Here is a 13784-nt window from a genome sequence, read left to right as displayed (position 1 = left end):
TCCACTTGGTCTTTGGCCCTTCTCCACTTGTAGCTAGCTTCTTTTATTGCACAATTAAGCGCAAATTCACTTCTTTTTGGATGATTCACCTATTGAAACACAAATAAGAGAAAACAAGCGTAATATACAATAATTTGCAAGAAACCCAACAAATACTAGCATGGAATTGACACCAATTATATGCGAAATATTCACTTATCCATTAATTACTAGAGTCAACCTCGTTTAGGTTAGACTAGAAAGTCTAGGAATGTTGAGACGTACAAGTATTACTCTGAAGACCTGAAGAAAGTGAAGAAGTAACGACTGTAACGAATACATCATCCTTGCACTTGAGGTTAGTAATACTGACTTGACTTGTTTCCATTCCTAACGTATCTTTCAAGTCGTATTATATTGAAAAACTTAACATGCGTAGCTGTATATATAGTACTCTAGTGATTATAGTTGGTCATATCGTTATGATCAAAGTGTCAAAGAATTATATTGAATTTTGAAGTATAACTCTTATCTTTTGAACTTCGTAAATACGACATCAACATAATATATGTATTTAGTTACTTGATTATGTGTGGGATATAGGTTCGATTTCATCCTAGGAAACTATGTATTATTACATTGGTTTAAGGAAGTAGATATATTAACTTGTTTCATAATTGAAAAGGAAATCATAAGTGTGTTGGTCTGGTTCTTTATTGAATATTATTTGGATGACCAATACAAGATGAAATTAAGTAGAACCAATCTTGACTTATGATGAGGATCAAGGTACAACCGGTCATAGCCTATATTGCATGACATGATGTAACCGATCCTAACTAGCTTAGGGAAGCAAGGTGTAATCTATCACAACCCAATTTTGGGAGTAAGATGTAACCGGTCACAAGCTACTATGGGAAGCAAGGTGTAGTCAGTACATGCTATATTGGGAAGCAAGGTGTAATCAGTCACAAGCTACTTTGGGAAGCATGGTATAACCGATCACAACCTATCTTGGGAAGCATAGTATAACCGGTCACAACTTATATTGTGAGTCATGGTATAACCTGTCCCAAGAGCAAAACCGAGTTTCCAAAGTTCACACATTTCTTCATGGTTGTAGGTGAATTAGGAATTACGGTTTGCTAAGATGATAAGCTTCCAGATGTCGATATTATTTGAACATTTACATAACTCTTATCATTAATTGTTCAAAAATATTCCTTGATGCTCAAGGTGATCCCAAACCGAAATATTGAGAAGCATTTAATTATGATTTTCAATTTTATATGCTTTCCTTTCCAGCAATTAAAGCATATACTCTAGAAAAGGATTATTAGTTAATGTGCTATGCTAATAATAGAAATTTTATATGAGAAATTTTGGAATATTTGGTTGACATTTGTTCGAAATAGGAAAACCGAAATTAGGTACTTTATTGCATATCTTGATAATATTTTCGGTTTTGGAATTTCCTTGTTGTCCAAACAACCTTGGTCTATAATTAGTTGAGTATCCTAAAACCCAGGCAAACTTTATTCGTGTTGTTTCTAGTGGAGTTGTCTAACCGGAAGAGGCAAGTACCCTAATTAGGCGAAATCTCTTACAAGCGCTCGTTTAAAGACTTTTGTGGGATCAAAAAGCTCTACGAGTATACCGCTGGTGGGAAACTAGATAATTGCATTGTTATTTTAGTTTTCGATTATTGATTTGATTGACTAACGGTTGTTGGAACTTTGATTGAACTTAGTTTGCACTTAGTTTGGTTATTCTTGAGAGCCTTCTCTTCTGACGTCAGGGTCACTCAAATTAGATCAAAGTATCGATGGGATCTTTAAAATTATTTGTAGATCTAAAGACATCTCGTGATAATCCGTTGTTAACATACTCTGTTCCGCGTGTGATTGATCACGAGCGAATTCAGGTTTGTGTTGTGCAGGTTATTAAGAAGGAAATTGAAGATTTGAGACGAAGAAGATTTTCTTATTAGTTTTTGTGTCTTGTGAATTTGTGCACACATCTTGATCGGCTAGGTCCACTAGGATACAACTTAGATTATATTAGTCTTTGATAGATTTAATCATAAAGTCATATTGATCGATAACTATCATTTGGTGGCATTCTTCAGTGTCCGAATCTGACAGTTGTGAATCTGGATCTAAGTTACTGATTCAGATTGATCTTACCTGGCAATGGAGTTTATTAGATTAAACGGAAGATCCTTTGTCGACTACTAAACATATCTTTTACTATAAAGATAATTAAAGTGGTTATCAAACAGATTTGTTCATTTACTGTTTGAAATACGATCTTAAGGAGTTGAGTACATTAAGACTTTACTGGGTAAAGCAACTTGAGATAGTACTTTTGTCTTGAGATTCATGTGCGTGAAAAAAAGGTCGAAGACGCAGGAATACTGAGGAAACCAAGTATCTATGGGTAGTATACTTGGTATCAACTATACGAAGTTGGCTTATGTTCTTTGTATAGCGGCTTAATTCTGAGAGTATTCAAAACTAGACTAGGTCCCGGGGGTTTTCTACATTTGTGGTTTCCTCGTTAACAATATCTTGTGTTGTGTCATTTACTTTACTTCCTCATTATAATTGTTTTATATTATAATAAAGTAAATACACTAGTACGTTAATCGGAATTACTTGACATTGATCCTAATAGTCAATCGATTTTATTACCGTAACTATTGTCAAGTAAATATCTTGTTATCGTATTGTCTCAACCTCTTCCATAGACAATCACACAAGGTATAGGACTTATAGGTTGATATTTAAAAGATTGTGGTGTATTTGGGTACCCTCGTCTTTTCATTTTCTTTACATTATTGACATGTTTCATGTACCTCTTAACATTGGTTCAATCCAGTCCAACTGGAATTGAATTCGTTGTAAATTATTTATGGTTGGATCGATTATTATAAACCTAGCCATAAATTTTCATATTGTCTAGAATTTTGCATATGCCTAGTCGTAATCTACTTGTTGTGTCGATGAAACATGTCTTTTCTTTTGTAAAATTACAGAGCATAGACTTGCACTTATTCACGTCGTATTTATGATGATTCATAGATAGCCATTTACGAGCAAATACATATTGATTCAGTGAAGGGAGAGATATACGTGGCCTTTAACGTAAGCCATTTTCCTTCCATGGTTTACTTTACCCGACCAGCAAGGTTACAAATGGACTCCACTTGAATTGCATGAAAGTCTCTGTATTTTTTTCAACGTTAGGTTGTACCTTTTCTTAGTTATATTCGTGCATCAAAAGTTGTACAACGAGTACTTATCACAATTTATCTCCTTGATTTATATTATGATTTCTGTCTTTAGGGTTTGGTACATTTTTTATATTTTTTAATCTTGACATTGATTGGTACATGGTTCTTGTTGTTGTGTTTTTCCATTTTAAATTGGGAACTTGGGTATTCATCATAATCAAAACATGTAAATGATCAATATGTTTTCTATTTGATTTATGGCTTTATTCTTACTATTGTAGTTTGGCATATGATTCTGGCACGCTATGGTGTTTTAGTGTTCGTTTTTTTTCATGTAATTAATAAAAAAATAAAAACCTGGGTAGTCGTCTTTATCATACCATGTCGTTCATCTAATTTATACCTACTTTATGTATTGCTTTTTGCTTGAATAAATGTGTTACCGTCTCCTATTATGAAGGGAATCTAATGTTGCATAAAAACAAATTATAGATTGCATCAGATAAACTTTCTAAGTGTTTTGATTTGAAGAATTTGAAGAATTTGAGAATGGGTTTTGATTGATTTTGTTTCGTATTACAGGTGAATTTGATGCATTTACAACTGGTTTCAATTTAATAATGGAGTATGATGACATTGCTAAAAGTGTTACAGCTTATTTAGGTTTTCAACTGGGGTACATACAACTGAGAAATGAAGATTCACAATTTCGGGATTACCCAAAAGGATTTAATGAAATTCATTTTGTTGTTGTTGTTATCGTATTCATCATCATTGTTTGTATTTGTTACAGGTTATAATAAAATAATCATCATTGAATCATGATTATGACCAATCACCAATGGCAATAGCACCAGCCCACACAACCAATACTTATTGATGTTATTAGCTTCTTCAAAATCCCCTCTCCCGTTGAAAGTTCTCATACAATCAATAGTTGGACCAACGAGGTTGGCCGTGAACTGAAAAGAAAAAGGAATATTCTTGTTTTACTGCTAGGTTTCATAAATTTCTAAACATAAACAAGCTTTTGAACCAGTTACGGCTAGGATCTTATTTGTAGTCGTTGTAGATAGTAAAAAATGTATCCATAGTTAGAAACTTGGTTTTCGTCCTCGCCATAAGAAAAAAATGCGAGTTAGTTGAATTACTAATTATAAATCAAAATCAGTAATATAATATAAAAATTAAATTATGTAACCTAATTAAATGATTAATCCTAATTGTTAGAGCGCTGCTCGGTCGAACTCGCAAGCATTGCTATCTCAATCTTGTTTGTCAAGTTTAGTTGCCAAAACTATAAGTCTTGATTTCTAGTCTACTTATAGCTAAGTCGCGGATTAGGATAGTAAGTGTAGTTGAGCATTAGACTTCACGCAGTTCATCGATTAAAGACTAAGAACTACTAAGGGGAGCTTGTAGAACTTCATCAACAAAAGGTATGTGTTGAATTGAACTCATCTATCACTCAGAAGTCTATTTCTATTCTATCTCCTATTAAGACAAAAGTTTTATAGCTATATATACTTTACATAATGTACATTTAATATTTTGAGCTGAGTTTAACTCGCTTACATATTTCTCGAAATATGTGTTAGTAAGCTTCCGCTATAACCAAGTTCATCTTATATTCTTGGCGAAACTCAAAAGATGATCATGTGAAAATCGCCTTGTAACATCTTACATGATTTGTGTGAGACAGTCATTTGATGTAGACTCGGAATGTTTTATATTGATCATTCAATCACTTGAAAATTGCTTTGAAGATAATAGTTTGTGTGAGACAGCTGTTGTCGTCTTCCAAGAATGTTTCAACGATTGAAATGGGAGTTTAGAACAAATAACCATGATTGGATATAGCAAAGTATGTGTACTTGTATGCTAACTGTTGCAAGTTATTCCGAGTCTGGAAACCATAGTCTGCGTACCCGTATGCGTACCGGTTGGTTAATGAAAGCCCGGGAACTTAGTATGCATACGGTATGCGTACTGGCGTGTGTTTCAAGTTCTGGAAATTCAACTGAGTTTGGAAGGTGTGCGTACCCGTTTGCATAGTGGAGAACCCAAATTTAGTTCGGCCACTTAGGTATGCGTACCCGTTTGCATACTTGAGTAGGTCATGTTCTAAAATTGGTTTGTTCATGAACTAATACATTTATATAATAAGGAATGCAATCTTTTGCAAACCGTGGCGATAATGTTCATGAATTGATTCGAGTGAATCAAGATCGATTTTGCTTCAGTTGTGTCTTGTATATTCCTATGAGAATATAAACAATTGAATAACTCTAGAACTAGTTTCATTTGAGTCATTTGAACTAGTTATGGTTAAGATGAATATGGTTGATATGAAAGTGTTACTTCGGTTAACTATTGTTGAGCCAACAAGGTGTACACGTTTAGGTACGGTTACTCATATCTAAATGAAGTCACTTTTCATTTGTGTGTAACAAGCTAAGTTCGATCTAATAGTTGAAAGATATTAGCTTGAGTCTAATCAGGTTTTCATCTAACGGTGAATATTGAATGCTTTGTTACCAAGGTAACATTGATTGCAAACCCTGATTTGAAGACTATAGAAGGGAGAACTCTATCAACTGGGAAACCTAATCCCCACACCTCTTGTGTGATACTAGTTGCGACTAGAGTCGATTATACTTTAACCTTGGGTTTTTCCAAAACCCAGTAGGTTAACGACTTGAAGACTTCATTGGAATTGTGAAGTCAGACCCAACTATTTTCTCTATAGTTGCGTGTTCTGATCTTGATGTTTTCTATCGTGTTGAGTACTATCTTCTCTAAGATTTGCTCGAGATTTAATCTCCGATAGGCAAGATAAAAAGTAGTCACAAACATCTTCATCTCATCGTTTGTGATTCCACAATATCTTGTGTCGCTACCATACGATTAATATTATTGTGAGGTGATTGATATTACTAGGATGTTCTTCGGGAATATAAGTCCGGTTTATCAATTGGTTCCTGTTCACCTTGATTTATAAAAAGACGGAACAAAACTCATAGGTATATCTGTGGGAGACAGATTTATCTATTCAATAGACTTTTCTCTGTGAGACGGATTGGTTTATCGAGTCTTCAACTTTGGGTCGTAGCAACTCTTAGTTATGGGTGAGATCAGCTAAGGGAATCAAGTGCACAGAATCCAGCATGTTTCTAGAGGATTAAGGAACGCGATTGTACCTTGATCAGTATGAGATTGGTTAGGGATCAACTACATTCCAGTCCGAAGTTAACTTGGAGCAGGCTAGTGTCTGTAGCGGCTTAATACAGTATGGTGTTAAAATCTGGACTAGGTCCCGGGGTTTTTCTACATTTGCGGTTTCCTCGTTAACAAATTTCTGGTATCTGTGTTATTTCTTTTCCGCATTATATTTGTTTATATAATTGAAATATCAAGGTTGTGTTGTTGATTATATTGATTGACACTTGGATATTGGTTTTTGATACCGTCCAAGTTATTTCTTATATTCAATCGGGCTCGCAAATTCCTATTTGTTTGATTGCAGATTGAATTAAGAAATTGAGATATAACTCTTGGATGTACTTTTCTTAAGATTAAGTATGACTGTCTAGTTGATTCTTTTGAAAGTATATTGGAGTTTTTCCATACAGATTGCTAAGCGATATATTGGGTGTGGTTGTTAGATCCTCACTTTTTCACTAATTAACCGAGGGATGTTTAGCCATTATAAAAACTAATTGGATATGGAGTTTTGAATTTACCCTATTTTATCTTACATGTGAAGCCCCTATTTTATTTTTATTTATTAAACCTGGTAATTTGAGGCCTGCCTTATTTATTTGAGGTCTACTACTAGAATATAAAAACGGGTCATTTTGAAATAAACTCAAAACTGTTAGAGCATAGCTCGGTTGAACTCACCAAGCGTTGGTATGTCAAGATTGGTTGTCATATTTTAGTATCAAAATTCATCTAGAGTCGCTTGATTAAATACAGAGTCAACTTCGTTTAGGTTAGACTAGAAAGTCTAGGAATGTTGAGACATGCAAGTATTACTTCGAAGACCTGAAGTAACAAACCACAACGAAGACATCATCCTTCCAGTTGAGGTTAGTAATATTGATTTGAACTTGTTTCATTCCTAACGTATCTTTCAAGTCGTGCATATTGAAAACATAACTACGAAGTTGTATACATTATACATATTGTATATAGTACTCTAGTAATGAGACATGATCATAATGGTATGATCATAGTATCAAGGAATTAGACTACGAAGTATAACGCTTATCTTTTGAACTTCGTAGATATGACATCGACATAATCTTGTATATAGTTTTATGATTATGTGTATGGGTATATGATGAAGATTTCATCTTAGGAAACAATGTTTTACATTTATTTAAAGGAAGTATATTCATGAACTTGTTTCGTGAATCGAAAGGGAAATCAATAGGTTTATCGGTCTGACTATTCATTGCATATTCTTTGGATGACCAATATGTGTGAGTTGGTAGAACCGATCTTAACTCAGTTTGTGTATCTTGGTATAACCGATCACAATACCTAGACTTAAGATTTAGTATGACCGGACCTGGTAATTGGTGTAGCCGATCCTAATTAATTATCATGAGATGGTATGATCGATCCTTGTAATTGGTGTGACCGATCCTAGTAATTGGTGTGACCGATCATAAGTGTGTGTGACCGATCCTTGTAATTGGTGTAACCGATCCTAGTGACTGGTGAGACTGATCACAAGTAAATACTATGTTTAGGTAGAACTGATCCTAGTGATTGGTATAACCGATCTGAACCCATGTATGTGACTTGGTAGGACCGATCACAACTAACCATTGTGACTTGGTATGACCGATCACATAGTAGTCTTAGAATACTGGTAGAACCAATTCTAAACTTGTTTGGAAGTGTGGTAGAACCGATTCCAAGAAGCAAATCCATGTAAATATGAAATAAGGATTTATAGTGAAAAGATGTCAACATACTTTGAACACGAGCAGTAACACTTATCATTTATTGTTCATAGATATTCTTTGGTACTCAAGGTGATTTTGTGCCGAAATAAATTAAGAATCTTTTAATTAAGGTTTTTTTTTATAATGCATAGCTCTAGAGAATAAAATATAGTAATGATCATTTACTAATTGGAGATTTTCTATAAGAGATTTCAGAAATATTGGACCAGCATTTATTGGAATTAGGAAAACCGAAAATGGGCATTCATTGCATATCTTGAGAATATTTTCGTTTTTGGAAATTCCTTGGTGTCCAAAAACCGTTGGTCTATAAATACCTAAGTTTACGTTTCTAGCAAACTATCCTAAGAGCCGGGCAAACTTCATTTCTTGTTGTTTCTGGTGGAGCCCTCTAATCGTAGAGGAAAGTATCATAATTAGGTGAAATCTCTTATGACCGCTCGTTTAAAGACTTTTGTGGGATCAAGTAGCTCTACGAGTAACATTGGTGGGAAACTAGATAATTGCAGTGTTATTAGTTTTCGATTTGATTTGATTGACTAACGGTTGTTGAAACTTTGATTGCACCTAGTTTGATTATTCTTGAGAATCTTCTCTTCTGATATAAGATTCACTCAGATTAGATCAAAGTATCGACGAGATCTTTAGAAATGTTGTTAGATCTAAAGAAATCTTGTGATAATCCATTGTTAACAGACTTCGTTCTGTGTGTGATTGATCACAAGAGATTCAAGTGGTGTTGTGCAGGTATTTGAAGGCAATAGAAGATTTGAAGACGAATAAGAATTCTTATTAGTTTTTGTATCTTGTGGATTTAGTGCACAAACCTTGATCGGCTGAGATCCAACTAGAATCGATTTATCTATGATAGATATGATTGATTAGTTGCGTGGGATAGGCATTCTCTATATTTCTCTTTGAGATCTATATTGATTGAGTGTGAATCTAGACTTGACTATTTCAGTAGTTATTGTATAGATTGATCTAACAAGACAAAGGAGTTTATTAGATTAAACATAAGAGCCTTTGTCAACAACTCATCATTATCTTGTAGCAGGATTGATGAGAGTGGTTACCAAATAGATTCTTACTTTCTTGTTTGGAATACGATCCAAAGGACTTGTTATTCACGTGCATGACTCTAGAAGTCGAAGGCGCATGGATACCGAGGAAACTAAGTAGCTAGGGGTAGTCTGCTTGTCTCAACTATACGAAGTTGGTATCAGATTTTGTATAACGGCTTAATTCTGAGAGTATTCAAAACTGGACTAGGTCCCTGGGTTTTTCTGCATTTACGGTTTTCTCGTTAACAAAATCTTGTTGTGCCATTTACTTTACTTTTCCGCATTGTAATTGTTTTATTATAATTAAAGTAAATTGCACTTTATGTTAACTCCGTAATACTTGAAATTGATCCTATAGAGTTTCGGTTTTTGGAACCTATTATCAAGTACACACTTTGTTGTCGCATCGTCCCGATCTTGTATCCATAGTTAATCAGATTTAATCTAGAATTGAATTAACAATTAAATTTGAAATATAAGAAAAATATATGTGTCTCCTTCTGTTGCTTTGAAGGGATTAGTTCTGGGAAATGAATTGGCAGATAAGTACTTGATTTTGCTTTATGTTCTGTAATGTTTGACCCATATTTATCGATTTTGAAAAACTTTCCATCCATAGAGGGAATTGAACATATTTGTTCAGAAGAAGATGAAGATGAAAATTCTGAAACCGAAATTTTGAAAGCAGATTTTGGCTGAGATTTTGGAGTTTGAAAAGATGATGCAATGCAGATGCTGTTATCATGAATTTGTGGAGATTGAGTCATAGATGCACTAGGCGAAGTGGAAGAAATTGGGGAATCGAAAGAATCCCTAGCATTTTCTAGTGGAGAAAATGAAAGTCTTCTGCTCACCAAAGGTAAAGTATCACTAATCCGTTGAACCGGAACACTATTTTGTTGAACTGGATTAGGGATATCCTGTAAAAGACCGGACCCAAGCTGGAGAATCGATTCCGACACAGAAGACTCGGCCAAGACTCTGAAAGATTCCGAGTTAGCAGAACGGAATGAATCGTTTTCGGAGGAGGGGAGAGGAATAAAATTATCAGGATAATTAAAAGGGAAAGTTCTTTTTCCTAAAATTGAGATGCTGCTAAAGGCATATCATCATCTGACGACAAGTTTCCAGTGATGACAAAGGGTCCTAATACTTAATAGGATTGAGAATGATTTTGATGAACATTACTAAGGCTGTCTTGACGGTTACTTTGGAGGCAGGTTCCTCATCCACATATGTTCTAAAAATGTCTTTGAAAGTTTCACGCACATATGTTCTAAAAATGTCTTTGAAAGTTTCACGCACTCCAGTTTGAGCACTGTAATTCATTCAGAAATTGATTTAGTCCCCTACTTATTCCCAAAAATATATTAGTAAAAAAATGCATGTTAACCATACTTTGCTGGGAGAACCATCAAGTGGTCTGATGGTTCTCAAGCTTCCTCCTCCCATAGGGGAGGTTAGGGATCGTACCCCTGTAATAGCATAAATCCTAAGTAATGTACTTAGGTGTAGTTTCAGGGACCACTGTTCTAACCTATCAAAAAAAAAAATTACTTTGCTGAAGACTACAGACAACATTAGTTGTAATTCATAGATGTTCTTTCATGGAAATCTGGTAACACTATGGGATACAGAGTTATCCTTATAAGTACCGCAGATAGCTCAAGAGAGTTCAAAGTGCAGAGAGCACAAAAATTCTCCATGCTGCATTGAAATGGATTGAAGAACTTAAAATCACTTCTTTTTGCATCACAAGTGACTGCAATAACCTGGTGGTAACTTGCAACGGCACTCGCCCAAAGTCTGGTATGAATTGGGAAGCTCAAAATCTCTTTCAGTGGTGTGTCCCTTTACTTTCTGGTATGTCTATCTAATGTTGTAACTAAGTATGTCTCGAGACCTCTATTAAATTGTGTTGATAGGTTTGCTAAAGAAGATGAGATCCTCAGGGTTGCTTTCTTTCACTACTGATCCACAAGGCAGGGAGAGGCTCTACTTGAGCGATGCAACGATTTCATAGCATTTCTTGTCCTCTAGTCTTGAAAGTTTACCAAGTCATGTCAAGTCCTCCATCTTGTATCATCTGGACTCATCCTCAAACTGATAACACCCCTGCAATTTTGTCTGCTTCTTAATATCATAGTCAGTGCTTATCAAATACAAGATAAGTAGTAAAAGGCAGGCTAAGATACAAAAAGAACTGATCGAGTCTAATACAATAAACAGACTAAAAGTCAACAATCAAAAAAAGGCAGCTTCGTCTAGTCTACCGGTTCAGAGAGTACGCCCGTAGGTTAGTTTGCTTTCCTGTGATACACAAAATTTCCATGGGATTAATTCTTTCATGTTGGAGCTTGGGATGATGCTGCTGTTGTATCCATTTGCTGCTGTGGAGGTTCAGCTGACACCTCCATTACCATATGGAGAATGGTTCCTTGGTGGCTGAAATACATTGATTCTAACCCTTATGGCCTTACAGGCTTACATGCGTTTAGATCATGCCATTCTCACTTCTAAAAGGTGTATTGAAATCCACCTTTTGTCCCTAATATGCCATGAGTTAGACTAAAATTATGCCCCTCAATGTGCTCAGGAGAAAGGTCATGCGTACTTACCTCTAAATCTGCCTCTGAAAGTACCAGTTCATAGATATCTTCTGCTGGATCTCATAGCTTGATCACAAATAAACCACCACCAGAAGCTCCTCTTCTTATGACGCACACAAACCAACTTATGATATAACTCATCCTTAACAGAAAATACTCAAAACCTAATTGTCAAACTGAAAAACCACCATGAATCCTCCTAATAAAAAAAACAAGGCACACTTAGTTGACGGGACTTGATGTCAGCCTGAGAAGAAAGCCACCAACGATGTAAAAACGCCAAGGTGTTGCTAGGCAGCCAACTTGTCTGTTGGAACATCAGAGAATTCAAATGGCCTTCCATCCTCCAGGTTCATGGAATTTCCAAGGATACTGTTAGGCGAGAAACCTCACCAGACCAATGAGGCCATGGTCAGGAATTAGGTACTAAGAACTGGTATTAAGTTATCTGTTGGTGCACAAATTGGTCGGGGGTGTTATGAATCTGAGAATACTGCAAGGATCACTATTGGTACTTTGGATGAGGTAAAGCACAGAGGCTGAAGGTATTCAGAGTGGTAAGAAATTTTAGGGCAATTTAGTTGCGCAAAGAGCCAAAGTGAGGATTTTCTGGCTTCTGAAAAGAGGAGAAGGGGTGAAGTATGGTTGCAGGAAGTTAAAAGTGGAACAATTAAAGAGTGTGATACAAAAGGGGTTTAGGGGGGTTTAGGTTCTGAATTAGAAGGGTTCCACTGGTAGCAAAGAATATCCATTAACACAGGACACATGCAAACTGAGAAAAAAAAAAGGTAACAGCAATTTACCTTTAGAACACGGTAAAGCAAGATATGGAAGTAGCAGCCAAAAAACTGGAATCTGAGCTTAATGAAGAACATCTTTCTTCTCTTGACTTGAACGTACAGCAAAGCATCATCATCAAAATTTAGAATCCCATGAAAAGAGATGCAGTATCACAAAAAATTAGCAAAATCTAACACTAAATGAGTCTCTAAGGCTGGTAAACTCAAGAATTAGCCGCTAGAACTCAGCGAGAACATTTTAGGTCTAGGGTTGCGGTTAAAAAACTAGAAAGAAATCGGTTTCAGTTCCTATCAATTCATACAATACACAATCATATTGAGACAAATCACAAACAATGCGCACGCAACTAGAAATACATAACAAATCCTCCCAAAATAAAAATGCAACTAAATATTCAAAATTTGCAAACAAAAGAAACTAAATTGAACTGAATGAAGGCTAGTTTATTAATAAAAGGGAACACACAAATTCATTCAACCAGGTGAAGTACATAGAAACCCAACCTAAGACGAGTCCTGCTTCGGCACATCATCCACGAATGTCGTCGGTTCAGTTGGACTAACAGGCGGCTGTTGTTGTTCTTCAGTGTACATGAACTTCTCCATATCTTGTATTCTCGTTTTCATAACACTTGTAACTAAAACTGGCAAGGAAAAAAAAAGTAGTAGGGAGAAGACAATGAGATTTGGTGGGTTCACAATTCACATGCTTAGGGAGACGGAGAGGGAGAGAAAGTAGAATACCTGCAGCAGTTCCAAAAGTCCAAACCCAGAGAATCTTCAAACCAGGGCTCTTGTCTTTGAACATCTTCTTCTTCTTCTTTCTTCAGAAACTGTGGTGAGACCCGACTGCACTTACTGAACTGCCTGTCCAGTCTAGTTGACATTGACAACCTAGAAGATACTAGTGTCTCTAAAAACCGGTTCTTTGATTTCCTATTTAAGTTTTGGTTCTGATTCGCTCAGGTATGTCCTGTTCCAGTTCTATAGGAAACAGACGCTCAGACTCAGGGTGAGGTGATCGTCATTTCGTCCAATATACTTGCTCTGAAACCAAAGACGTCAACACGAAGTGATTTCTCAAATTGATTTGCATCACGATGATTGACGATGTAACA

General features: G+C 35.6%; 1 long non-coding RNA gene across 1 annotated transcript; it reads right to left on the bottom strand.

Annotated features, from left to right (window-relative positions):
- Nucleotides 1-12931: 12931 nt before the first annotated feature.
- On the bottom strand, nucleotides 12932-13784 carry LOC113334343. Its single transcript, XR_003352716.1, has 2 exons — nucleotides 13411-13784; nucleotides 12932-13310 (listed from the first exon to the last, which is right to left on the bottom strand). It is a non-coding gene; the product is annotated as an uncharacterized LOC113334343 (long non-coding RNA).

Source organism: Papaver somniferum, unplaced genomic scaffold, assembly GCF_003573695.1.
Source record: "Papaver somniferum cultivar HN1 unplaced genomic scaffold, ASM357369v1 unplaced-scaffold_137, whole genome shotgun sequence".
In the NCBI taxonomy this organism is placed as follows: domain Eukaryota; kingdom Viridiplantae; phylum Streptophyta; class Magnoliopsida; order Ranunculales; family Papaveraceae; genus Papaver; species Papaver somniferum.
The sequence above is the reverse complement of the archived record's forward strand: the minus strand, read 5'-3'. Positions and strand labels throughout refer to the sequence as shown.